Source organism: Phyllobates terribilis, unplaced genomic scaffold (genome assembly GCF_046119375.1).
Source record: "Phyllobates terribilis strain yellow unplaced genomic scaffold, ASM4611937v1 Scaffold_11__3_contigs__length_659146591, whole genome shotgun sequence".
NCBI classification, from domain to species: Eukaryota; Metazoa; Chordata; class Amphibia; order Anura; family Dendrobatidae; genus Phyllobates; species Phyllobates terribilis.
In genome coordinates, this window is record NW_027362771.1 from 573183579 (window position 1) to 573209948 (window position 26370).

Below are 26370 nucleotides of genomic sequence, written 5' to 3' on the forward strand. Positions count from 1 at the left end.
GTTTTTTAGTCAAACGTATTTCAAGTAGGATTTGTTTTTTTCAGGCAAAAATGCTGAACGCCCGCGTTTTGGCACTTCATTCTGACCCTTCACACAAGATTCAATTTGGATTCGTAGCTCAACTCATTCTCAACCACCCCTTTTTACACTAAAGTGTCAAGGGACTCAACAACTCATGGGTCCGGTAAGTTATTTGGATTCCCATTTCCTTTCTAATGGAAAAAGTTGTAGAATTGAATGGAAAAGCTCTAAGTTGGTGACAAAATCTCTCGAGAAAAGGAGGGAACAGTGCCCCGTGTGAGGCTCGAACTCACGACCTTCAGATTATGAGACTGACGCGCTACCTACTGCGCTAACGAGGTAAGCTGTACCTGCAGATCTGCAGAAGTTTATTGTGCATAGCAGAAAACTTTTTTTTTTCATAATGTCACTGAGACATTAGTGCATCTTTTCCCATATGGTCTAGCGGTTAGGATTCCTGGCTCTCACCCAGGTGGCCTGGGTTCGACTCCCGGTATGGGAATGCATCTTTATCTTAGCTACTGCCACCATTCAAAGACTGACACGTGTTTTTCAATCAAAAATGTTTCTGGTAGATTTTCACTTTGCAACAAAAATACTTAACATTGGCGATGCATTATGACTTTTGCAAAAGATTTCCTTTTGTTTCATAGCTTAAGCCTTTTTCAACTACACAGTTTTACACAAAAGTGTCAAGGGACTCAACAAGCCATGTGTCCTGTCTGTCATTAGGGCTCCCATGTTCTTTCTAATCGGAAACAGTTTAGAACTGAATTGGAAAGTTCAGAGTTAGTGACAAAATCTCTTGAGAAAAGGAGGATGCCACGTGTGAGCAAAAAACTCATGATCTTCAAATTATTCAACTGACGTGCCAAAAACCTTGACCATGTAGCGTGTTTCAGCTCTTGTAATGTTGATGTTTTGTATTCAAAGCAAAACACTCTTTTTTTTTTTTTTTTTACACCTGTCTTGCTGTTTACTGTACTGCTTACACCATGTGGAGAAAGACTTAGTTAGTATTCCTGGTTGACTGGTTCGATTCCTGCTATGGGAGAGACTTTTTTTTGGGGACTAGTGTCCACATTCCAAAGCCAACACGTGCCTTGCAGACAGAATCAGTTTAGGTTGGAACTGCTCTTTGCAGCCAAAAATGCAGACCACCAGGTTTTTTGGATATTTATTTGCACAAAAGCTTATTTGATGTCATATCTCAAACCATTCATATCTCTCACTTTTAATTCCTGGGTGTTAAGGGACTCAACAAGCCTTTATCCCTGTTTGTCATTGGAGCTCCCCTTCCATCAATTGGTGATGTTTTGCTACTGAATGGAAAAGAGCTGTGACTCTCTAGCCAAGATGGTGGCAAAATCAGTTAAGGAAACACGGTACCAGTGCCCCATGTGAGAATCGAACTCATGACCTTCAGATTACGAGACTGACGCGCTACCTGCTGCGCTAACGAGGCAAAATGCACGTAATAATCTGCGGAAGTTGCTTGTGCAAAGCAGTACACCTCTTTTTTTTCATATTGTAAGTGAGCTGGCAGTACATCTTCTCCCATATGGTCTAGTGGTTAGGATTCCTGGTTTTCGCCCGGGTTCGACTACTGGTATGGGAACGCATCCTTTTCTGCACCGCTGCCAACATTCAAAAACTGACGCGTGTTTTTTAGTCAAACGTATTTCAAGTAGGATTTGTTTTTTTCAGGCAAAAATGCTGAACGCCCGCGTTTTGGCACTTCATTCTGACCCTTCACACAAGATTCAATTTGGATTCGTAGCTCAACTCATTCTCAACCACCCCTTTTTACACTAAAGTGTCAAGGGACTCAACAACTCATGGGTCCGGTAAGTTATTTGGATTCCCATTTCCTTTCTAATGGAAAAAGTTGTAGAATTGAATGGAAAAGCTCTAAGTTGGTGACAAAATCTCTCGAGAAAAGGAGAGAACAGTGCCCCGTGTGAGGCTCGAACTCACGACCTTCAGATTATGAGACTGACGCGCTACCTACTGCGCTAACGAGGTAAGCTGTACCTGCAGATCTGCAGAAGTTTATTGTGCATAGCAGAAAACTTTTTTTTTTCATAATGTCACTGAGACATTAGTGCATCTTTTCCCATATGGTCTAGCGGTTAGGATTCCTGGCTCTCACCCAGGTGGCCTGGGTTCGACTCCCGGTATGGGAATGCATCTTTATCTTAGCTACTGCCACCATTCAAAGACTGACACGTGTTTTTCAATCAAAAATGTTTCTGGTAGATTTTCACTTTGCAACAAAAATACTTAACATTGGCGATGCATTATGACTTTTGCAAAAGATTTCCTTTTGTTTCATAGCTTAAGCCTTTTTCAACTACACAGTTTTACACAAAAGTGTCAAGGGACTCAACAAGCCATGTGTCCTGTCTGTCATTAGGGCTCCCATGTTCTTTCTAATCGGAAACAGTTTAGAACTGAATTGGAAAGTTCAGAGTTAGTGACAAAATCTCTTGAGAAAAGGAGGATGCCACGTGTGAGCAAAAAACTCATGATCTTCAAATTATTCAACTGACGTGCCAAAAACCTTGACCATGTAGCGTGTTTCAGCTCTTGTAATGTTGATGTTTTGTATTCAAAGCAAAACACTCTTTTTTTTTTTTTTTTTTTTTTTTTACACCTGTCTTGCTGTTTACTGTACTGCTTACACCATGTGGAGAAAGACTTAGTTAGTATTCCTGGTTGACTGGTTCGATTCCTGCTATGGGAGAGACTTTTTTTTGGGGACTAGTGTCCACATTCCAAAGCCAACACGTGCCTTGCAGACAGAATCAGTTTAGGTTGGAACTGCTCTTTGCAGCCAAAAATGCAGACCACCAGGTTTTTTGGATATTTATTTGCACAAAAGCTTATTTGATGTCATATCTCAAACCATTCATATCTCTCACTTTTAATTCCTGGGTGTTAAGGGACTCAACAAGCCTTTATCCCTGTTTGTCATTGGAGCTCCCCTTCCATCAATTGGTGATGTTTTGCTACTGAATGGAAAAGAGCTGTGACTCTCTAGCCAAGATGGTGGCAAAATCAGTTAAGGAAACACGGTACCAGTGCCCCATGTGAGAATCGAACTCATGACCTTCAGATTACGAGACTGACGCGCTACCTGCTGCGCTAACGAGGCAAAATGCACGTAATAATCTGCGGAAGTTGCTTGTGCAAAGCAGTACACCTCTTTTTTTTCATATTGTAAGTGAGCTGGCAGTACATCTTCTCCCATATGGTCTAGTGGTTAGGATTCCTGGTTTTCGCCCGGGTTCGACTACTGGTATGGGAACGCATCCTTTTCTGCACCGCTGCCAACATTCAAAAACTGACGCGTGTTTTTTAGTCAAACGTATTTCAAGTAGGATTTGTTTTTTTCAGGCAAAAATGCTGAACGCCCGCGTTTTGGCACTTCATTCTGACCCTTCACACAAGATTCAATTTGGATTCGTAGCTCAACTCATTCTCAACCACCCCTTTTTACACTAAAGTGTCAAGGGACTCAACAACTCATGGGTCCGGTAAGTTATTTGGATTCCCATTTCCTTTCTAATGGAAAAAGTTGTAGAATTGAATGGAAAAGCTCTAAGTTGGTGACAAAATCTCTCGAGAAAAGGAGGGAACAGTGCCCCGTGTGAGGCTCGAACTCACGACCTTCAGATTATGAGACTGACGCGCTACCTACTGCGCTAACGAGGTAAGCTGTACCTGCAGATCTGCAGAAGTTTATTGTGCATAGCAGAAAACTTTTTTTTTTCATAATGTCACTGAGACATTAGTGCATCTTTTCCCATATGGTCTAGCGGTTAGGATTCCTGGCTCTCACCCAGGTGGCCTGGGTTCGACTCCTGGTATGGGAATGCATCTTTATCTTAGCTACTGCCACCATTCAAAGACTGACACGTGTTTTTCAATCAAAAATGTTTCTGGTAGATTTTCACTTTGCAACAAAAATACTTAACATTGGCGATGCATTATGACTTTTGCAAAAGATTTCCTTTTGTTTCATAGCTTAAGCCTTTTTCAACTACACAGTTTTACACAAAAGTGTCAAGGGACTCAACAAGCCATGTGTCCTGTCTGTCATTAGGGCTCCCATGTTCTTTCTAATCGGAAACAGTTTAGAACTGAATTGGAAAGTTCAGAGTTAGTGACAAAATCTCTTGAGAAAAGGAGGATGCCACGTGTGAGCAAAAAACTCATGATCTTCAAATTATTCAACTGACGTGCCAAAAACCTTGACCATGTAGCGTGTTTCAGCTCTTGTAATGTTGATGTTTTGTATTCAAAGCAAAACACTCTTTTTTTTTTTTTTTTTTTTTTTTTACACCTGTCTTGCTGTTTACTGTACTGCTTACACCATGTGGAGAAAGACTTAGTTAGTATTCCTGGTTGACTGGTTCGATTCCTGCTATGGGAGAGACTTTTTTTTGGGGACTAGTGTCCACATTCCAAAGCCAACACGTGCCTTGCAGACAGAATCAGTTTAGGTTGGAACTGCTCTTTGCAGCCAAAAATGCAGACCACCAGGTTTTTTGGATATTTATTTGCACAAAAGCTTATTTGATGTCATATCTCAAACCATTCATATCTCTCACTTTTAATTCCTGGGTGTTAAGGGACTCAACAAGCCTTTATCCCTGTTTGTCATTGGAGCTCCCCTTCCATCAATTGGTGATGTTTTGCTACTGAATGGAAAAGAGCTGTGACTCTCTAGCCAAGATGGTGGCAAAATCAGTTAAGGAAACACGGTACCAGTGCCCCATGTGAGAATCGAACTCATGACCTTCAGATTACGAGACTGACGCGCTACCTGCTGCGCTAACGAGGCAAAATGCACGTAATAATCTGCGGAAGTTGCTTGTGCAAAGCAGTACACCTCTTTTTTTTCATATTGTAAGTGAGCTGGCAGTACATCTTCTCCCATATGGTCTAGTGGTTAGGATTCCTGGTTTTCGCCCGGGTTCGACTACTGGTATGGGAACGCATCCTTTTCTGCACCGCTGCCAACATTCAAAAACTGACGCGTGTTTTTTAGTCAAACGTATTTCAAGTAGGATTTGTTTTTTTCAGGCAAAAATGCTGAACGCCCGCGTTTTGGCACTTCATTCTGACCCTTCACACAAGATTCAATTTGGATTCGTAGCTCAACTCATTCTCAACCACCCCTTTTTACACTAAAGTGTCAAGGGACTCAACAACTCATGGGTCCGGTAAGTTATTTGGATTCCCATTTCCTTTCTAATGGAAAAAGTTGTAGAATTGAATGGAAAAGCTCTAAGTTGGTGACAAAATCTCTCGAGAAAAGGAGGGAACAGTGCCCCGTGTGAGGCTCGAACTCACGACCTTCAGATTATGAGACTGACGCGCTACCTACTGCGCTAACGAGGTAAGCTGTACCTGCAGATCTGCAGAAGTTTATTGTGCATAGCAGAAAACTTTTTTTTTTCATAATGTCACTGAGACATTAGTGCATCTTTTCCCATATGGTCTAGCGGTTAGGATTCCTGGCTCTCACCCAGGTGGCCTGGGTTCGACTCCCGGTATGGGAATGCATCTTTATCTTAGCTACTGCCACCATTCAAAGACTGACACGTGTTTTTCAATCAAAAATGTTTCTGGTAGATTTTCACTTTGCAACAAAAATACTTAACATTGGCGATGCATTATGACTTTTGCAAAAGATTTCCTTTTGTTTCATAGCTTAAGCCTTTTTCAACTACACAGTTTTACACAAAAGTGTCAAGGGACTCAACAAGCCATGTGTCCTGTCTGTCATTAGGGCTCCCATGTTCTTTCTAATCGGAAACAGTTTAGAACTGAATTGGAAAGTTCAGAGTTAGTGACAAAATCTCTTGAGAAAAGGAGGATGCCACGTGTGAGCAAAAAACTCATGATCTTCAAATTATTCAACTGACGTGCCAAAAACCTTGACCATGTAGCGTGTTTCAGCTCTTGTAATGTTGATGTTTTGTATTCAAAGCAAAACACTCTTTTTTTTTTTTTTTTTTTTTTTTTACACCTGTCTTGCTGTTTACTGTACTGCTTACACCATGTGGAGAAAGACTTAGTTAGTATTCCTGGTTGACTGGTTCGATTCCTGCTATGGGAGAGACTTTTTTTTGGGGACTAGTGTCCACATTCCAAAGCCAACACGTGCCTTGCAGACAGAATCAGTTTAGGTTGGAACTGCTCTTTGCAGCCAAAAATGCAGACCACCAGGTTTTTTGGATATTTATTTGCACAAAAGCTTATTTGATGTCATATCTCAAACCATTCATATCTCTCACTTTTAATTCCTGGGTGTTAAGGGACTCAACAAGCCTTTATCCCTGTTTGTCATTGGAGCTCCCCTTCCATCAATTGGTGATGTTTTGCTACTGAATGGAAAAGAGCTGTGACTCTCTAGCCAAGATGGTGGCAAAATCAGTTAAGGAAACACGGTACCAGTGCCCCATGTGAGAATCGAACTCATGACCTTCAGATTACGAGACTGACGCGCTACCTGCTGCGCTAACGAGGCAAAATGCACGTAATAATCTGCGGAAGTTGCTTGTGCAAAGCAGTACACCTCTTTTTTTTCATATTGTAAGTGAGCTGGCAGTACATCTTCTCCCATATGGTCTAGTGGTTAGGATTCCTGGTTTTCGCCCGGGTTCGACTACTGGTATGGGAACGCATCCTTTTCTGCACCGCTGCCAACATTCAAAAACTGACGCGTGTTTTTTAGTCAAACGTATTTCAAGTAGGATTTGTTTTTTTCAGGCAAAAATGCTGAACGCCCGCGTTTTGGCACTTCATTCTGACCCTTCACACAAGATTCAATTTGGATTCGTAGCTCAACTCATTCTCAACCACCCCTTTTTACACTAAAGTGTCAAGGGACTCAACAACTCATGGGTCCGGTAAGTTATTTGGATTCCCATTTCCTTTCTAATGGAAAAAGTTGTAGAATTGAATGGAAAAGCTCTAAGTTGGTGACAAAATCTCTCGAGAAAAGGAGGGAACAGTGCCCCGTGTGAGGCTCGAACTCACGACCTTCAGATTATGAGACTGACGCGCTACCTACTGCGCTAACGAGGTAAGCTGTACCTGCAGATCTGCAGAAGTTTATTGTGCATAGCAGAAAACTTTTTTTTTTCATAATGTCACTGAGACATTAGTGCATCTTTTCCCATATGGTCTAGCGGTTAGGATTCCTGGCTCTCACCCAGGTGGCCTGGGTTCGACTCCCGGTATGGGAATGCATCTTTATCTTAGCTACTGCCACCATTCAAAGACTGACACGTGTTTTTCAATCAAAAATGTTTCTGGTAGATTTTCACTTTGCAACAAAAATACTTAACATTGGCGATGCATTATGACTTTTGCAAAAGATTTCCTTTTGTTTCATAGCTTAAGCCTTTTTCAACTACACAGTTTTACACAAAAGTGTCAAGGGACTCAACAAGCCATGTGTCCTGTCTGTCATTAGGGCTCCCATGTTCTTTCTAATCGGAAACAGTTTAGAACTGAATTGGAAAGTTCAGAGTTAGTGACAAAATCTCTTGAGAAAAGGAGGATGCCACGTGTGAGCAAAAAACTCATGATCTTCAAATTATTCAACTGACGTGCCAAAAACCTTGACCATGTAGCGTGTTTCAGCTCTTGTAATGTTGATGTTTTGTATTCAAAGCAAAACACTCTTTTTTTTTTTTTTTTTTTTTTTTTACACCTGTCTTGCTGTTTACTGTACTGCTTACACCATGTGGAGAAAGACTTAGTTAGTATTCCTGGTTGACTGGTTCGATTCCTGCTATGGGAGAGACTTTTTTTTGGGGACTAGTGTCCACATTCCAAAGCCAACACGTGCCTTGCAGACAGAATCAGTTTAGGTTGGAACTGCTCTTTGCAGCCAAAAATGCAGACCACCAGGTTTTTTGGATATTTATTTGCACAAAAGCTTATTTGATGTCATATCTCAAACCATTCATATCTCTCACTTTTAATTCCTGGGTGTTAAGGGACTCAACAAGCCTTTATCCCTGTTTGTCATTGGAGCTCCCCTTCCATCAATTGGTGATGTTTTGCTACTGAATGGAAAAGAGCTGTGACTCTCTAGCCAAGATGGTGGCAAAATCAGTTAAGGAAACACGGTACCAGTGCCCCATGTGAGAATCGAACTCATGACCTTCAGATTACGAGACTGACGCGCTACCTGCTGCGCTAACGAGGCAAAATGCACGTAATAATCTGCGGAAGTTGCTTGTGCAAAGCAGTACACCTCTTTTTTTTCATATTGTAAGTGAGCTGGCAGTACATCTTCTCCCATATGGTCTAGTGGTTAGGATTCCTGGTTTTCGCCCGGGTTCGACTACTGGTATGGGAACGCATCCTTTTCTGCACCGCTGCCAACATTCAAAAACTGACGCGTGTTTTTTAGTCAAACGTATTTCAAGTAGGATTTGTTTTTTTCAGGCAAAAATGCTGAACGCCCGCGTTTTGGCACTTCATTCTGACCCTTCACACAAGATTCAATTTGGATTCGTAGCTCAACTCATTCTCAACCACCCCTTTTTACACTAAAGTGTCAAGGGACTCAACAACTCATGGGTCCGGTAAGTTATTTGGATTCCCATTTCCTTTCTAATGGAAAAAGTTGTAGAATTGAATGGAAAAGCTCTAAGTTGGTGACAAAATCTCTCGAGAAAAGGAGGGAACAGTGCCCCGTGTGAGGCTCGAACTCACGACCTTCAGATTATGAGACTGACGCGCTACCTACTGCGCTAACGAGGTAAGCTGTACCTGCAGATCTGCAGAAGTTTATTGTGCATAGCAGAAAACTTTTTTTTTTCATAATGTCACTGAGACATTAGTGCATCTTTTCCCATATGGTCTAGCGGTTAGGATTCCTGGCTCTCACCCAGGTGGCCTGGGTTCGACTCCTGGTATGGGAATGCATCTTTATCTTAGCTACTGCCACCATTCAAAGACTGACACGTGTTTTTCAATCAAAAATGTTTCTGGTAGATTTTCACTTTGCAACAAAAATACTTAACATTGGCGATGCATTATGACTTTTGCAAAAGATTTCCTTTTGTTTCATAGCTTAAGCCTTTTTCAACTACACAGTTTTACACAAAAGTGTCAAGGGACTCAACAAGCCATGTGTCCTGTCTGTCATTAGGGCTCCCATGTTCTTTCTAATCGGAAACAGTTTAGAACTGAATTGGAAAGTTCAGAGTTAGTGACAAAATCTCTTGAGAAAAGGAGGATGCCACGTGTGAGCAAAAAACTCATGATCTTCAAATTATTCAACTGACGTGCCAAAAACCTTGACCATGTAGCGTGTTTCAGCTCTTGTAATGTTGATGTTTTGTATTCAAAGCAAAACACTCTTTTTTTTTTTTTTTTTTTTTTTTTACACCTGTCTTGCTGTTTACTGTACTGCTTACACCATGTGGAGAAAGACTTAGTTAGTATTCCTGGTTGACTGGTTCGATTCCTGCTATGGGAGAGACTTTTTTTTGGGGACTAGTGTCCACATTCCAAAGCCAACACGTGCCTTGCAGACAGAATCAGTTTAGGTTGGAACTGCTCTTTGCAGCCAAAAATGCAGACCACCAGGTTTTTTGGATATTTATTTGCACAAAAGCTTATTTGATGTCATATCTCAAACCATTCATATCTCTCACTTTTAATTCCTGGGTGTTAAGGGACTCAACAAGCCTTTATCCCTGTTTGTCATTGGAGCTCCCCTTCCATCAATTGGTGATGTTTTGCTACTGAATGGAAAAGAGCTGTGACTCTCTAGCCAAGATGGTGGCAAAATCAGTTAAGGAAACACGGTACCAGTGCCCCATGTGAGAATCGAACTCATGACCTTCAGATTACGAGACTGACGCGCTACCTGCTGCGCTAACGAGGCAAAATGCACGTAATAATCTGCGGAAGTTGCTTGTGCAAAGCAGTACACCTCTTTTTTTTCATATTGTAAGTGAGCTGGCAGTACATCTTCTCCCATATGGTCTAGTGGTTAGGATTCCTGGTTTTCGCCCGGGTTCGACTACTGGTATGGGAACGCATCCTTTTCTGCACCGCTGCCAACATTCAAAAACTGACGCGTGTTTTTTAGTCAAACGTATTTCAAGTAGGATTTGTTTTTTTCAGGCAAAAATGCTGAACGCCCGCGTTTTGGCACTTCATTCTGACCCTTCACACAAGATTCAATTTGGATTCGTAGCTCAACTCATTCTCAACCACCCCTTTTTACACTAAAGTGTCAAGGGACTCAACAACTCATGGGTCCGGTAAGTTATTTGGATTCCCATTTCCTTTCTAATGGAAAAAGTTGTAGAATTGAATGGAAAAGCTCTAAGTTGGTGACAAAATCTCTCGAGAAAAGGAGGGAACAGTGCCCCGTGTGAGGCTCGAACTCACGACCTTCAGATTATGAGACTGACGCGCTACCTACTGCGCTAACGAGGTAAGCTGTACCTGCAGATCTGCAGAAGTTTATTGTGCATAGCAGAAAACTTTTTTTTTTCATAATGTCACTGAGACATTAGTGCATCTTTTCCCATATGGTCTAGCGGTTAGGATTCCTGGCTCTCACCCAGGTGGCCTGGGTTCGACTCCCGGTATGGGAATGCATCTTTATCTTAGCTACTGCCACCATTCAAAGACTGACACGTGTTTTTCAATCAAAAATGTTTCTGGTAGATTTTCACTTTGCAACAAAAATACTTAACATTGGCGATGCATTATGACTTTTGCAAAAGATTTCCTTTTGTTTCATAGCTTAAGCCTTTTTCAACTACACAGTTTTACACAAAAGTGTCAAGGGACTCAACAAGCCATGTGTCCTGTCTGTCATTAGGGCTCCCATGTTCTTTCTAATCGGAAACAGTTTAGAACTGAATTGGAAAGTTCAGAGTTAGTGACAAAATCTCTTGAGAAAAGGAGGATGCCACGTGTGAGCAAAAAACTCATGATCTTCAAATTATTCAACTGACGTGCCAAAAACCTTGACCATGTAGCGTGTTTCAGCTCTTGTAATGTTGATGTTTTGTATTCAAAGCAAAACACTCTTTTTTTTTTTTTTTTTTTTTTTTACACCTGTCTTGCTGTTTACTGTACTGCTTACACCATGTGGAGAAAGACTTAGTTAGTATTCCTGGTTGACTGGTTCGATTCCTGCTATGGGAGAGACTTTTTTTTGGGGACTAGTGTCCACATTCCAAAGCCAACACGTGCCTTGCAGACAGAATCAGTTTAGGTTGGAACTGCTCTTTGCAGCCAAAAATGCAGACCACCAGGTTTTTTGGATATTTATTTGCACAAAAGCTTATTTGATGTCATATCTCAAACCATTCATATCTCTCACTTTTAATTCCTGGGTGTTAAGGGACTCAACAAGCCTTTATCCCTGTTTGTCATTGGAGCTCCCCTTCCATCAATTGGTGATGTTTTGCTACTGAATGGAAAAGAGCTGTGACTCTCTAGCCAAGATGGTGGCAAAATCAGTTAAGGAAACACGGTACCAGTGCCCCATGTGAGAATCGAACTCATGACCTTCAGATTACGAGACTGACGCGCTACCTGCTGCGCTAACGAGGCAAAATGCACGTAATAATCTGCGGAAGTTGCTTGTGCAAAGCAGTACACCTCTTTTTTTTCATATTGTAAGTGAGCTGGCAGTACATCTTCTCCCATATGGTCTAGTGGTTAGGATTCCTGGTTTTCGCCCGGGTTCGACTACTGGTATGGGAACGCATCCTTTTCTGCACCGCTGCCAACATTCAAAAACTGACGCGTGTTTTTTAGTCAAACGTATTTCAAGTAGGATTTGTTTTTTTCAGGCAAAAATGCTGAACGCCCGCGTTTTGGCACTTCATTCTGACCCTTCACACAAGATTCAATTTGGATTCGTAGCTCAACTCATTCTCAACCACCCCTTTTTACACTAAAGTGTCAAGGGACTCAACAACTCATGGGTCCGGTAAGTTATTTGGATTCCCATTTCCTTTCTAATGGAAAAAGTTGTAGAATTGAATGGAAAAGCTCTAAGTTGGTGACAAAATCTCTCGAGAAAAGGAGGGAACAGTGCCCCGTGTGAGGCTCGAACTCACGACCTTCAGATTATGAGACTGACGCGCTACCTACTGCGCTAACGAGGTAAGCTGTACCTGCAGATCTGCAGAAGTTTATTGTGCATAGCAGAAAACTTTTTTTTTTCATAATGTCACTGAGACATTAGTGCATCTTTTCCCATATGGTCTAGCGGTTAGGATTCCTGGCTCTCACCCAGGTGGCCTGGGTTCGACTCCCGGTATGGGAATGCATCTTTATCTTAGCTACTGCCACCATTCAAAGACTGACACGTGTTTTTCAATCAAAAATGTTTCTGGTAGATTTTCACTTTGCAACAAAAATACTTAACATTGGCGATGCATTATGACTTTTGCAAAAGATTTCCTTTTGTTTCATAGCTTAAGCCTTTTTCAACTACACAGTTTTACACAAAAGTGTCAAGGGACTCAACAAGCCATGTGTCCTGTCTGTCATTAGGGCTCCCATGTTCTTTCTAATCGGAAACAGTTTAGAACTGAATTGGAAAGTTCAGAGTTAGTGACAAAATCTCTTGAGAAAAGGAGGATGCCACGTGTGAGCAAAAAACTCATGATCTTCAAATTATTCAACTGACGTGCCAAAAACCTTGACCATGTAGCGTGTTTCAGCTCTTGTAATGTTGATGTTTTGTATTCAAAGCAAAACACTCTTTTTTTTTTTTTTTTACACCTGTCTTGCTGTTTACTGTACTGCTTACACCATGTGGAGAAAGACTTAGTTAGTATTCCTGGTTGACTGGTTCGATTCCTGCTATGGGAGAGACTTTTTTTTGGGGACTAGTGTCCACATTCCAAAGCCAACACGTGCCTTGCAGACAGAATCAGTTTAGGTTGGAACTGCTCTTTGCAGCCAAAAATGCAGACCACCAGGTTTTTTGGATATTTATTTGCACAAAAGCTTATTTGATGTCATATCTCAAACCATTCATATCTCTCACTTTTAATTCCTGGGTGTTAAGGGACTCAACAAGCCTTTATCCCTGTTTGTCATTGGAGCTCCCCTTCCATCAATTGGTGATGTTTTGCTACTGAATGGAAAAGAGCTGTGACTCTCTAGCCAAGATGGTGGCAAAATCAGTTAAGGAAACACGGTACCAGTGCCCCATGTGAGAATCGAACTCATGACCTTCAGATTACGAGACTGACGCGCTACCTGCTGCGCTAACGAGGCAAAATGCACGTAATAATCTGCGGAAGTTGCTTGTGCAAAGCAGTACACCTCTTTTTTTTCATATTGTAAGTGAGCTGGCAGTACATCTTCTCCCATATGGTCTAGTGGTTAGGATTCCTGGTTTTCGCCCGGGTTCGACTACTGGTATGGGAACGCATCCTTTTCTGCACCGCTGCCAACATTCAAAAACTGACGCGTGTTTTTTAGTCAAACGTATTTCAAGTAGGATTTGTTTTTTTCAGGCAAAAATGCTGAACGCCCGCGTTTTGGCACTTCATTCTGACCCTTCACACAAGATTCAATTTGGATTCGTAGCTCAACTCATTCTCAACCACCCCTTTTTACACTAAAGTGTCAAGGGACTCAACAACTCATGGGTCCGGTAAGTTATTTGGATTCCCATTTCCTTTCTAATGGAAAAAGTTGTAGAATTGAATGGAAAAGTTCTAAGTTGGTGACAAAATCTCTCGAGAAAAGGAGGGAACAGTGCCCCGTGTGAGGCTCGAACTCACGACCTTCAGATTATGAGACTGACGCGCTACCTACTGCGCTAACGAGGTAAGCTGTACCTGCAGATCTGCAGAAGTTTATTGTGCATAGCAGAAAACTTTTTTTTTTCATAATGTCACTGAGACATTAGTGCATCTTTTCCCATATGGTCTAGCGGTTAGGATTCCTGGCTCTCACCCAGGTGGCCTGGGTTCGACTCCCGGTATGGGAATGCATCTTTATCTTAGCTACTGCCACCATTCAAAGACTGACACGTGTTTTTCAATCAAAAATGTTTCTGGTAGATTTTCACTTTGCAACAAAAATACTTAACATTGGCGATGCATTATGACTTTTGCAAAAGATTTCCTTTTGTTTCATAGCTTAAGCCTTTTTCAACTACACAGTTTTACACAAAAGTGTCAAGGGACTCAACAAGCCATGTGTCCTGTCTGTCATTAGGGCTCCCATGTTCTTTCTAATCGGAAACAGTTTAGAACTGAATTGGAAAGTTCAGAGTTAGTGACAAAATCTCTTGAGAAAAGGAGGATGCCACGTGTGAGCAAAAAACTCATGATCTTCAAATTATTCAACTGACGTGCCAAAAACCTTGACCATGTAGCGTGTTTCAGCTCTTGTAATGTTGATGTTTTGTATTCAAAGCAAAACACTCTTTTTTTTTTTTTTTTTACACCTGTCTTGCTGTTTACTGTACTGCTTACACCATGTGGAGAAAGACTTAGTTAGTATTCCTGGTTGACTGGTTCGATTCCTGCTATGGGAGAGACTTTTTTTTGGGGACTAGTGTCCACATTCCAAAGCCAACACGTGCCTTGCAGACAGAATCAGTTTAGGTTGGAACTGCTCTTTGCAGCCAAAAATGCAGACCACCAGGTTTTTTGGATATTTATTTGCACAAAAGCTTATTTGATGTCATATCTCAAACCATTCATATCTCTCACTTTTAATTCCTGGGTGTTAAGGGACTCAACAAGCCTTTATCCCTTTTTGTCATTGGAGCTCCCCTTCCATCAATTGGTGATGTTTTGCTACTAAATGGAAAAGAGCTGTGACTCTCTAGCCAAGATGGTGGCAAAATCAGTTAAGGAAACACGGTACCAGTGCCCCATGTGAGAATCGAACTCATGACCTTCAGATTACGAGACTGACACGCTACCTGCTGCGCTAACGAGGCAAAATGCACGTAATAATCTGCGGAAGTTGCTTGTGCAAAGCAGTACACCTCTTTTTTTTCATATTGTAAGTGAGCTGGCAGTACATCTTCTCCCATATGGTCTAGTGGTTAGGATTCCTGGTTTTCGCCCGGGTTCGACTACTGGTATGGGAACGCATCCTTTTCTGCACCGCTGCCAACATTCAAAAACTGACGCGTGTTTTTTAGTCAAACGTATTTCAAGTAGGATTTGTTTTTTTCAGGCAAAAATGCTGAACGCCCGCGTTTTGGCACTTCATTCTGACCCTTCACACAAGATTCAATTTGGATTCGTAGCTCAACTCATTCTCAACCACCCCTTTTTACACTAAAGTGTCAAGGGACTCAACAACTCATGGGTCCGGTAAGTTATTTGGATTCCCATTTCCTTTCTAATGGAAAAAGTTGTAGAATTGAATGGAAAAGTTCTAAGTTGGTGACAAAATCTCTCGAGAAAAGGAGGGAACAGTGCCCCGTGTGAGGCTCGAACTCACGACCTTCAGATTATGAGACTGACGCGCTACCTACTGCGCTAACGAGGCAAGCTGTACCTACAGATCTGCAGAAGTTTATTGTGCATAGCAGAAAACTTTTTTTTTTCATAATGTCACTGAGACATTAGTGCATCTTTTCCCATATGGTCTAGCGGTTAGGATTCCTGGCTCTCACCCAGGTGGCCTGGGTTCGACTCCCGGTATGGGAATGCATCTTTATCTTAGCTACTGCCACCATTCAAAGACTGACACGTGTTTTTCAATCAAAAATGTTTCTGGTAGATTTTCACTTTGCAACAAAAATACTTAACATTGGCGATGCATTATGACTTTTGCAAAAGATTTCCTTTTGTTTCATAGCTTAAGCCTTTTTCAACTACACAGTTTTACACAAAAGTGTCAAGGGACTCAACAAGCCATGTGTCCTGTCTGTCATTAGGGCTCCCATGTTCTTTCTAATCGGAAACAGTTTAGAACTGAATTGGAAAGTTCAGAGTTAGTGACAAAATCTCTTGAGAAAAGGAGGATGCCACGTGTGAGCAAAAAACTCATGATCTTCAAATTATTCAACTGACGTGCCAAAAACCTTGACCATGTAGCGTGTTTCAGCTCTTGTAATGTTGATGTTTTGTATTCAAAGCAAAACACTCTTTTTTTTTTTTTTTTTTTTTTTTTACACCTGTCTTGCTGTTTACTGTACTGCTTACACCATGTGGAGAAAGACTTAGTTAGTATTCCTGGTTGACTGGTTCGATTCCTGCTATGGGAGAGACTTTTTTTTGGGGACTAGTGTCCACATTCCAAAGCCAACACGTGCCTTGCAGACAGAATCAGTTTAGGTTGGAACTGCTCTTTGCAGCCAAAAATGCAGACCACCAGGTTTTTTGGATATTTATTTGCACAAAAGCTTATTTGATGTCATATCTCAAACCATTCATATCTCTCACTTTTAATTCCTGGGTGTTAAGGGACTCAACAAGCCTTTATCCCTGTTTGTCATTGGAGCTCCCCTTCCATCAATTGGTGATGTTTTGCTACTGAATGGAAAAGAGCTGTGACTCTCTAGCCAAGATGGTGGCAAAATCAGTTAAGGAAACACGGTACCAGTGCCCCATGTGAGAATCGAACTCATGACCTTCAGATTACGAGACTGACGCGCTACCTGCTGCGCTAACGAGGCAAAATGCACGTAATAATCTGCGGAAGTTGCTTGTGCAAAGCAGTACACCTCTTTTTTTTCATATTGTAAGTGAGCTGGCAGTACATCTTCTCCCATATGGTCTAGTGGTTAGGATTCCTGGTTTTCGCCCGGGTTCGACTACTGGTATGGGAACGCATCCTTTTCTGCACCGCTGCCAACATTCAAAAACTGACGCGTGTTTTTTAGTCAAACGTATTTCAAGTAGGATTTGTTTTTTTCAGGCAAAAATGCTGAACGCCCGCGTTTTGGCACTTCATTCTGACCCTTCACACAAGATTCAATTTGGATTCGTAGCTCAACTCATTCTAAACCACCCCTTTTTACACTAAAGTGTCAAGGGACTCAACAACTCATGGGTCCGGTAAGTTATTTGGATTCCCATTTCCTTTCTAATGGAAAAAGTTGTAGAATTGAATGGAAAAGTTCTAAGTTGGTGACAAAATCTCTCGAGAAAAGGAGGGAACAGTGCCCCGTGTGAGGCTCGAACTCACGACCTTCAGATTATGAGACTGACGCGCTACCTACTGCGCTAACGAGGCAAGCTGTACCTGCAGATCTGCAGAAGTTTATTGTGCATAGCAGAAAACTTTTTTTTTTCATAATGTCACTGAGACATTAGTGCATCTTTTCCCATATGGTCTAGCGGTTAGGATTCCTGGCTCTCACCCAGGTGGCCTGGGTTCGACTCCCGGTATGGGAATGCATCTTTATCTTAGCTACTGCCACCATTCAAAGACTGACACGTGTTTTTCAATCAAAAATGTTTCTGGTAGATTTTCACTTTGCAACAAAAATACTTAACATTGGCGATGCATTATGACTTTTGCAAAAGATTTCCTTTTGTTTCATAGCTTAAGCCTTTTTCAACTACACAGTTTTACACAAAAGTGTCAAGGGACTCAACAAGCCATGTGTCCTGTCTGTCATTAGGGCTCCCATGTTCTTTCTAATCGGAAACAGTTTAGAACTGAATTGGAAAGTTCAGAGTTAGTGACAAAATCTCTTGAGAAAAGGAGGATGCCACGTGTGAGCAAAAAACTCATGATCTTCAAATTATTCAACTGACGTGCCAAAAACCTTGACCATGTAGCGTGTTTCAGCTCTTGTAATGTTGATGTTTTGTATTCAAAGCAAAACACTCTTTTTTTTTTTTTTTTTACACCTGTCTTGCTGTTTACTGTACTGCTTACACCATGTGGAGAAAGACTTAGTTAGTATTCCTGGTTGACTGGTTCGATTCCTGCTATGGGAGAGACTTTTTTTTGGGGACTAGTGTCCACATTCCAAAGCCAACACGTGCCTTGCAGACAGAATCAGTTTAGGTTGGAACTGCTCTTTGCAGCCAAAAATGCAGACCACCAGGTTTTTTGGATATTTATTTGCACAAAAGCTTATTTGATGTCATATCTCAAACCATTCATATCTCTCACTTTTAATTCCTGGGTGTTAAGGGACTCAACAAGCCTTTATCCCTGTTTGTCATTGGAGCTCCCCTTCCATCAATTGGTGATGTTTTGCTACTGAATGGAAAAGAGCTGTGACTCTCTAGCCAAGATGGTGGCAAAATCAGTTAAGGAAACACGGTACCAGTGCCCCATGTGAGAATCGAACTCATGACCTTCAGATTACGAGACTGACGCGCTACCTGCTGCGCTAACGAGGCAAAATGCACGTAATAATCTGCGGAAGTTGCTTGTGCAAAGCAGTACACCTCTTTTTTTTCATATTGTAAGTGAGCTGGCAGTACATCTTCTCCCATATGGTCTAGTGGTTAGGATTCCTGGTTTTCGCCCGGGTTCGACTACTGGTATGGGAACGCATCCTTTTCTGCACCGCTGCCAACATTCAAAAACTGACGCGTGTTTTTTAGTCAAACGTATTTCAAGTAGGATTTGTTTTTTTCAGGCAAAAATGCTGAACGCCCGCGTTTTGGCACTTCATTCTGACCCTTCACACAAGATTCAATTTGGATTCGTAGCTCAACTCATTCTAAACCACCCCTTTTTACACTAAAGTGTCAAGGGACTCAACAACTCATGGGTCCGGTAAGTTATTTGGATTCCCATTTCCTTTCTAATGGAAAAAGTTGTAGAATTGAATGGAAAAGTTCTAAGTTGGTGACAAAATCTCTCGAGAAAAGGAGGGAACAGTGCCCCGTGTGAGGCTCGAACTCACGACCTTCAGATTATGAGACTGACGCGCTACCTACTGCGCTAACGAGGCAAGCTGTACCTGCAGATCTGCAGAAGTTTATTGTGCATAGCAGAAAACTTTTTTTTTTCATAATGTCACTGAGACATTAGTGCATCTTTTCCCATATGGTCTAGCGGTTAGGATTCCTGGCTCTCACCCAGGTGGCCTGGGTTCGACTCCCGGTATGGGAATGCATCTTTATCTTAGCTACTGCCACCATTCAAAGACTGACACGTGTTTTTCAATCAAAAATGTTTCTGGTAGATTTTCACTTTGCAACAAAAATACTTAACATTGGCGATGCATTATGACTTTTGCAAAAGATTTCCTTTTGTTTCATAGCTTAAGCCTTTTTCAACTACACAGTTTTACACAAAAGTGTCAAGGGACTCAACAAGCCATGTGTCCTGTCTGTCATTAGGGCTCCCATGTTCTTTCTAATCGGAAACAGTTTAGAACTGAATTGGAAAGTTCAGAGTTAGTGACAAAATCTCTTGAGAAAAGGAGGATGCCACGTGTGAGCAAAAAACTCATGATCTTCAAATTATTCAACTGACGTGCCAAAAACCTTGACCATGTAGCGTGTTTCAGCTCTTGTAATGTTGATGTTTTGTATTCAAAGCAAAACACTCTTTTTTTTTTTTTTTTTACACCTGTCTTGCTGTTTACTGTACTGCTTACACCATGTGGAGAAAGACTTAGTTAGTATTCCTGGTTGACTGGTTCGATTCCTGCTATGGGAGAGACTTTTTTTTGGGGACTAGTGTCCACATTCCAAAGCCAACACGTGCCTTGCAGACAGAATCAGTTTAGGTTGGAACTGCTCTTTGCAGCCAAAAATGCAGACCACCAGGTTTTTTGGATATTTATTTGCACAAAAGCTTATTTGATGTCATATCTCAAACCATTCATATCTCTCACTTTTAATTCCTGGGTGTTAAGGGACTCAACAAGCCTTTATCCCTGTTTGTCATTGGAGCTCCCCTTCCATCAATTGGTGATGTTTTGCTACTGAATGGAAAAGAGCTGTGACTCTCTAGCCAAGATGGTGGCAAAATCAGTTAAGGAAACACGGTACCAGTGCCCCATGTGAGAATCGAACTCATGACCTTCAGATTACGAGACTGACGCGCTACCTGCTGCGCTAACGAGGCAAAATGCACGTAATAATCTGCGGAAGTTGCTTGTGCAAAGCAGTACACCTCTTTTTTTTCATATTGTAAGTGAGCTGGCAGTACATCTTCTCCCATATGGTCTAGTGGTTAGGATTCCTGGTTTTCGCCCGGGTTCGACTACTGGTATGGGAACGCATCCTTTTCTGCACCGCTGCCAACATTCAAAAACTGACGCGTGTTTTTTAGTCAAACGTATTTCAAGTAGGATTTGTTTTTTTCAGGCAAAAATGCTGAACGCCCGCGTTTTGGCACTTCATTCTGACCCTTCACACAAGATTCAATTTGGATTCGTAGCTCAACTCATTCTAAACCACCCCTTTTTACACTAAAGTGTCAAGGGACTCAACAACTCATGGGTCCGGTAAGTTATTTGGATTCCCATTTCCTTTCTAATGGAAAAAGTTGTAGAATTGAATGGAAAAGTTCTAAGTTGGTGACAAAATCTCTCGAGAAAAGGAGGGAACAGTGCCCCGTGTGAGGCTCGAACTCACGACCTTCAGATTATGAGACTGACGCGCTACCTACTGCGCTAACGAGGCAAGCTGTACCTGCAGATCTGCAGAAGTTTATTGTGCATAGCAGAAAACTTTTTTTTTTCATAATGTCACTGAGACATTAGTGCATCTTTTCCCATATGGTCTAGCGGTTAGGATTCCTGGCTCTCACCCAGGTGGCCTGGGTTCGACTCCCGGTATGGGAATGCATCTTTATCTTAGCTACTGCCACCATTCAAAGACTGACACGTGTTTTTCAATCAAAAATGTTTCTGGTAGATTTTCACTTTGCAACAAAAATACTTAACATTGGCGATGCATTATGACTTTTGCAAAAGATTTCCTTTTGTTTCATAGCTTAAGCCTTTTTCAACTACACAGTTTTACACAAAAGTGTCAAGGGACTCAACAAGCCATGTGTCCTGTCTGTCATTAGGGCTCCCATGTTCTTTCTAATCGGAAACAGTTTAGAACTGAATTGGAAAGTTCAGAGTTAGTGACAAAATCTCTTGAGAAAAGGAGGATGCCACGTGTGAGCAAAAAACTCATGATCTTCAAATTATTCAACTGACGTGCCAAAAACCTTGACCATGTAGCGTGTTTCAGCTCTTGTAATGTTGATGTTTTGTATTCAAAGCAAAACACTCTTTTTTTTTTTTTTTTTACACCTGTCTTGCTGTTTACTGTACTGCTTACACCATGTGGAGAAAGACTTAGTTAGTATTCCTGGTTGACTGGTTCGATTCCTGCTATGGGAGAGACTTTTTTTTGGGGACTAGTGTCCACATTCCAAAGCCAACACGTGCCTTGCAGACAGAATCAGTTTAGGTTGGAACTGCTCTTTGCAGCCAAAAATGCAGACCACCAGGTTTTTTGGATATTTATTTGCACAAAAGCTTATTTGATGTCATATCTCAAACCATTCATATCTCTCACTTTTAATTCCTGGGTGTTAAGGGACTCAACAAGCCTTTATCCCTGTTTGTCATTGGAGCTCCCCTTCCATCAATTGGTGATGTTTTGCTACTGAATGGAAAAGAGCTGTGACTCTCTAGCCAAGATGGTGGCAAAATCAGTTAAGGAAACACGGTACCAGTGCCCCATGTGAGAATCGAACTCATGACCTTCAGATTACGAGACTGACGCGCTACCTGCTGCGCTAACGAGGCAAAATGCACGTAATAATCTGCGGAAGTTGCTTGTGCAAAGCAGTACACCTCTTTTTTTTCATATTGTAAGTGAGCTGGCAGTACATCTTCTCCCATATGGTCTAGTGGTTAGGATTCCTGGTTTTCGCCCGGGTTCGACTACTGGTATGGGAACGCATCCTTTTCTGCACCGCTGCCAACATTCAAAAACTGACGCGTGTTTTTTAGTCAAACGTATTTCAAGTAGGATTTGTTTTTTTCAGGCAAAAATGCTGAACGCCCGCGTTTTGGCACTTCATTCTGACCCTTCACACAAGATTCAATTTGGATTCGTAGCTCAACTCATTCTAAACCACCCCTTTTTACACTAAAGTGTCAAGGGACTCAACAACTCATGGGTCCGGTAAGTTATTTGGATTCCCATTTCCTTTCTAATGGAAAAAGTTGTAGAATTGAATGGAAAAGTTCTAAGTTGGTGACAAAATCTCTCGAGAAAAGGAGGGAACAGTGCCCCGTGTGAGGCTCGAACTCACGACCTTCAGATTATGAGACTGACGCGCTACCTACTGCGCTAACGAGGCAAGCTGTACCTGCAGATCTGCAGAAGTTTATTGTGCATAGCAGAAAACTTTTTTTTTTCATAATGTCACTGAGACATTAGTGCATCTTTTCCCATATGGTCTAGCGGTTAGGATTCCTGGCTCTCACCCAGGTGGCCTGGGTTCGACTCGCGGTATGGGAATGCATCTTTTTCTTAGCTACTGCCACCATTCAAAGACTGACACGTGTTTTTCAATCAAAAATGTTTCTGGTAGATTTTCACTTTGCAACAAAAATACTTAACATTGGCGATGCATTATGACTTTTGCAAAAGATTTCCTTTTGTTTCATAGCTTAAGCCTTTTTCAACTACACAGTTTTACACAAAAGTGTCAAGGGACTCAACAAGCCATGTGTCCTGTCTGTCATTAGGGCTCCCATGTTCTTTCTAATCGGAAACAGTTTAGAACTGAATTGAAAAGTTCAGAGTTAGTGACAAAATCTCTTGAGAAAAGGAGGATGCCACGTGTGAGCAAAAAACTCATGATCTTCAAATTATTCAACTGACGTGCCAAAAACCTTGACCATGTAGCGTGTTTCAGCTCTTGTAATGTTGATGTTTTGTATTCAAAGCAAAACACTCTTTTTTTTTTTTTTTTTACACCTGTCTTGCTGTTTACTGTACTGCTTACACCATGTGGAGAAAGACTTAGTTAGTATTCCTGGTTGACTGGTTCGATTCCTGCTATGGGAGAGACTTTTTTTTGGGGACTAGTGTCCACATTCCAAAGCCAACACGTGCCTTGCAGACAGAATCAGTTTAGGTTGGAACTGCTCTTTGCAGCCAAAAATGCAGACCACCAGGTTTTTTGGATATTTATTTGCACAAAAGCTTATTTGATGTCATATCTCAAACCATTCATATCTCTCACTTTTAATTCCTGGGTGTTAAGGGACTCAACAAGCCTTTATCCCTGTTTGTCATTGGAGCTCCCCTTCCATCAATTGGTGATGTTTTGCTACTAAATGGAAAAGAGCTGTGACTCTCTAGCCAAGATGGTGGCAAAATCAGTTAAGGAAACACGGTACCAGTGCCCCATGTGAGAATCGAACTCATGACCTTCAGATTTCGAGACTGACACGCTACCTGCTGCGCTAACGAGGCAAAATGCACGTAATAATCTGCGGAAGTTGCTTGTGCAAAGCAGTACACCTCTTTTTTTTCATATTGTAAGTGAGCTGGCAGTACATCTTCTCCCATATGGTCTAGTGGTTAGGATTCCTGGTTTTCGCCCGGGTTCGACTACTGGTATGGGAACGCATCCTTTTCTGCACCGCTGCCAACATTCAAAAACTGACGCGTGTTTTTTAGTCAAACGTATTTCAAGTAGGATTTGTTTTTTTCAGGCAAAAATGCTGAACGCCCGCGTTTTGGCACTTCATTCTGACCCTTCACACAAGATTCAATTTGGATTCGTAGCTCAACTCATTCTCAACCACCCCTTTTTACACTAAAGTGTCAAGGGACTCAACAACTCATGGGTCCGGTAAGTTATTTGGATTCCCATTTCCTTTCTAATGGAAAAAGTTGTAGAATTGAATGGAAAAGTTCTAAGTTGGTGACAAAATCTCTCGAGAAAAGGAGGGAACAGTGCCCCGTGTGAGGCTCGAACTCACGACCTTCAGATTATGAGACTGACGCGCTACCTACTGCGCTAACGAGGCAAGCTGTACCTGCAGATCTGCAGAAGTTTATTGTGCATAGCAGAAAACTTTTTTTTTTCATAATGTCACTGAGACATTAGTGCATCTTTTCCCATATGGTCTAGCGGTTAGGATTCCTGGCTCTCACCCAGGTGGCCTGGGTTCGACTCCCGGTATGGGAATGCATCTTTATCTTAGCTACTGCCACCATTCAAAGACTGACACGTGTTTTTCAATCAAAAATGTTTCTGGTAGATTTTCACTTTGCAACAAAAATACTTAACATTGGCGATGCATTATGACTTTTGCAAAAGATTTCCTTTTGTTTCATAGCTTAAGCCTTTTTCAACTACACAGTTTTACACAAAAGTGTCAAGGGACTCAACAAGCCATGTGTCCTGTCTGTCATTAGGGCTCCCATGTTCTTTCTAATCGGAAACAGTTTAGAACTGAATTGGAAAGTTCAGAGTTAGTGACAAAATCTCTTGAGAAAAGGAGGATGCCACGTGTGAGCAAAAAACTCATGATCTTCAAATTATTCAACTGACGTGCCAAAAACCTTGACCATGTAGCGTGTTTCAGCTCTTGTAATGTTGATGTTTTGTATTCAAAGCAAAACACTCTTTTTTTTTTTTTTTTTACACCTGTCTTGCTGTTTACTGTACTGCTTACACCATGTGGAGAAAGACTTAGTTAGTATTCCTGGTTGACTGGTTCGATTCCTGCTATGGGAGAGACTTTTTTTTGGGGACTAGTGTCCACATTCCAAAGCCAACACGTGCCTTGCAGACAGAATCAGTTTAGGTTGGAACTGCTCTTTGCAGCCAAAAATGCAGACCACCAGGTTTTTTGGATATTTATTTGCACAAAAGCTTATTTGATGTCATATCTCAAACCATTCATATCTCTCACTTTTAATTCCTGGGTGTTAAGGGACTCAACAAGCCTTTATCCCTGTTTGTCATTGGAGCTCCCCTTCCATCAATTGGTGATGTTTTGCTACTAAATGGAAAAGAGCTGTGACTCTCTAGCCAAGATGGTGGCAAAATCAGTTAAGGAAACACGGTACCAGTGCCCCATGTGAGAATCGAACTCATGACCTTCAGATTACGAGACTGACACGCTACCTGCTGCGCTAACGAGGCAAAATGCACGTAATAATCTGCGGAAGTTGCTTGTGCAAAGCAGTACACCTCTTTTTTTTCATATTGTAAGTGAGCTGGCAGTACATCTTCTCCCATATGGTCTAGTGGTTAGGATTCCTGGTTTTCGCCCGGGTTCGACTACTGGTATGGGAACGCATCCTTTTCTGCACCGCTGCCAACATTCAAAAACTGACGCGTGTTTTTTAGTCAAACGTATTTCAAGTAGGATTTGTTTTTTTCAGGCAAAAATGCTGAACGCCCGCGTTTTGGCACTTCATTCTGACCCTTCACACAAGATTCAATTTGGATTCGTAGCTCAACTCATTCTCAACCACCCCTTTTTACACTAAAGTGTCAAGGGACTCAACAACTCATGGGTCCGGTAAGTTATTTGGATTCCCATTTCCTTTCTAATGGAAAAAGTTGTAGAATTGAATGGAAAAGTTCTAAGTTGGTGACAAAATCTCTCGAGAAAAGGAGGGAACAGTGCCCCGTGTGAGGCTCGAACTCACGACCTTCAGATTATGAGACTGACGCGCTACCTACTGCGCTAACGAGGTAAGCTGTACCTGCAGATCTGCAGAAGTTTATTGTGCATAGCAGAAAACTTTTTTTTTTCATAATGTCACTGAGACATTAGTGCATCTTTTCCCATATGGTCTAGCGGTTAGGATTCCTGGCTCTCACCCAGGTGGCCTGGGTTCGACTCCCGGTATGGGAATGCATCTTTATCTTAGCTACTGCCACCATTCAAAGACTGACACGTGTTTTTCAATCAAAAATGTTTCTGGTAGATTTTCACTTTGCAACAAAAATACTTAACATTGGCGATGCATTATGACTTTTGCAAAAGATTTCCTTTTGTTTCATAGCTTAAGCCTTTTTCAACTACACAGTTTTACACAAAAGTGTCAAGGGACTCAACAAGCCATGTGTCCTGTCTGTCATTAGGGCTCCCATGTTCTTTCTAATCGGAAACAGTTTAGAACTGAATTGGAAAGTTCAGAGTTAGTGACAAAATCTCTTGAGAAAAGGAGGATGCCACGTGTGAGCAAAAAACTCATGATCTTCAAATTATTCAACTGACGTGCCAAAAACCTTGACCATGTAGCGTGTTTCAGCTCTTGTAATGTTGATGTTTTGTATTCAAAGCAAAACACTCTTTTTTTTTTTTTTTTTACACCTGTCTTGCTGTTTACTGTACTGCTTACACCATGTGGAGAAAGACTTAGTTAGTATTCCTGGTTGACTGGT

At 41.6% G+C, this 26370-nt stretch overlaps 7 non-coding genes across 7 annotated transcripts; all 7 read right to left on the reverse strand.

Annotated features, from left to right (window-relative positions):
- Positions 1-15491: 15491 nt before the first annotated feature.
- TRNAM-CAU (transfer RNA methionine (anticodon CAU)) lies at positions 15492-15564 on the reverse strand. Its single transcript has one exon. It is a non-coding gene; the product is annotated as a tRNA-Met (tRNA).
- A 1619-nt stretch (positions 15565-17183) lies between these two features.
- Positions 17184-17256, reverse strand: TRNAM-CAU (transfer RNA methionine (anticodon CAU)). Its single transcript has one exon. It is a non-coding gene; the product is annotated as a tRNA-Met (tRNA).
- A 1611-nt stretch (positions 17257-18867) lies between these two features.
- Positions 18868-18940, reverse strand: TRNAM-CAU (transfer RNA methionine (anticodon CAU)). Its single transcript has one exon. It is a non-coding gene; the product is annotated as a tRNA-Met (tRNA).
- Positions 18941-20551: 1611 nt separating this feature from the next.
- On the reverse strand, positions 20552-20624 carry TRNAM-CAU (transfer RNA methionine (anticodon CAU)). The gene has a single exon. It is a non-coding gene; the product is annotated as a tRNA-Met (tRNA).
- Positions 20625-22235: 1611 nt separating this feature from the next.
- TRNAM-CAU (transfer RNA methionine (anticodon CAU)) lies at positions 22236-22308 on the reverse strand. Its single transcript has one exon. It is a non-coding gene; the product is annotated as a tRNA-Met (tRNA).
- Positions 22309-23359: 1051 nt separating this feature from the next.
- On the reverse strand, positions 23360-23432 carry TRNAS-CGA (transfer RNA serine (anticodon CGA)). The gene has a single exon. It is a non-coding gene; the product is annotated as a tRNA-Ser (tRNA).
- Positions 23433-23919: 487 nt separating this feature from the next.
- TRNAM-CAU (transfer RNA methionine (anticodon CAU)) lies at positions 23920-23992 on the reverse strand. The gene has a single exon. It is a non-coding gene; the product is annotated as a tRNA-Met (tRNA).
- Between the last annotated feature and the right edge of the window lie 2378 nt (positions 23993-26370).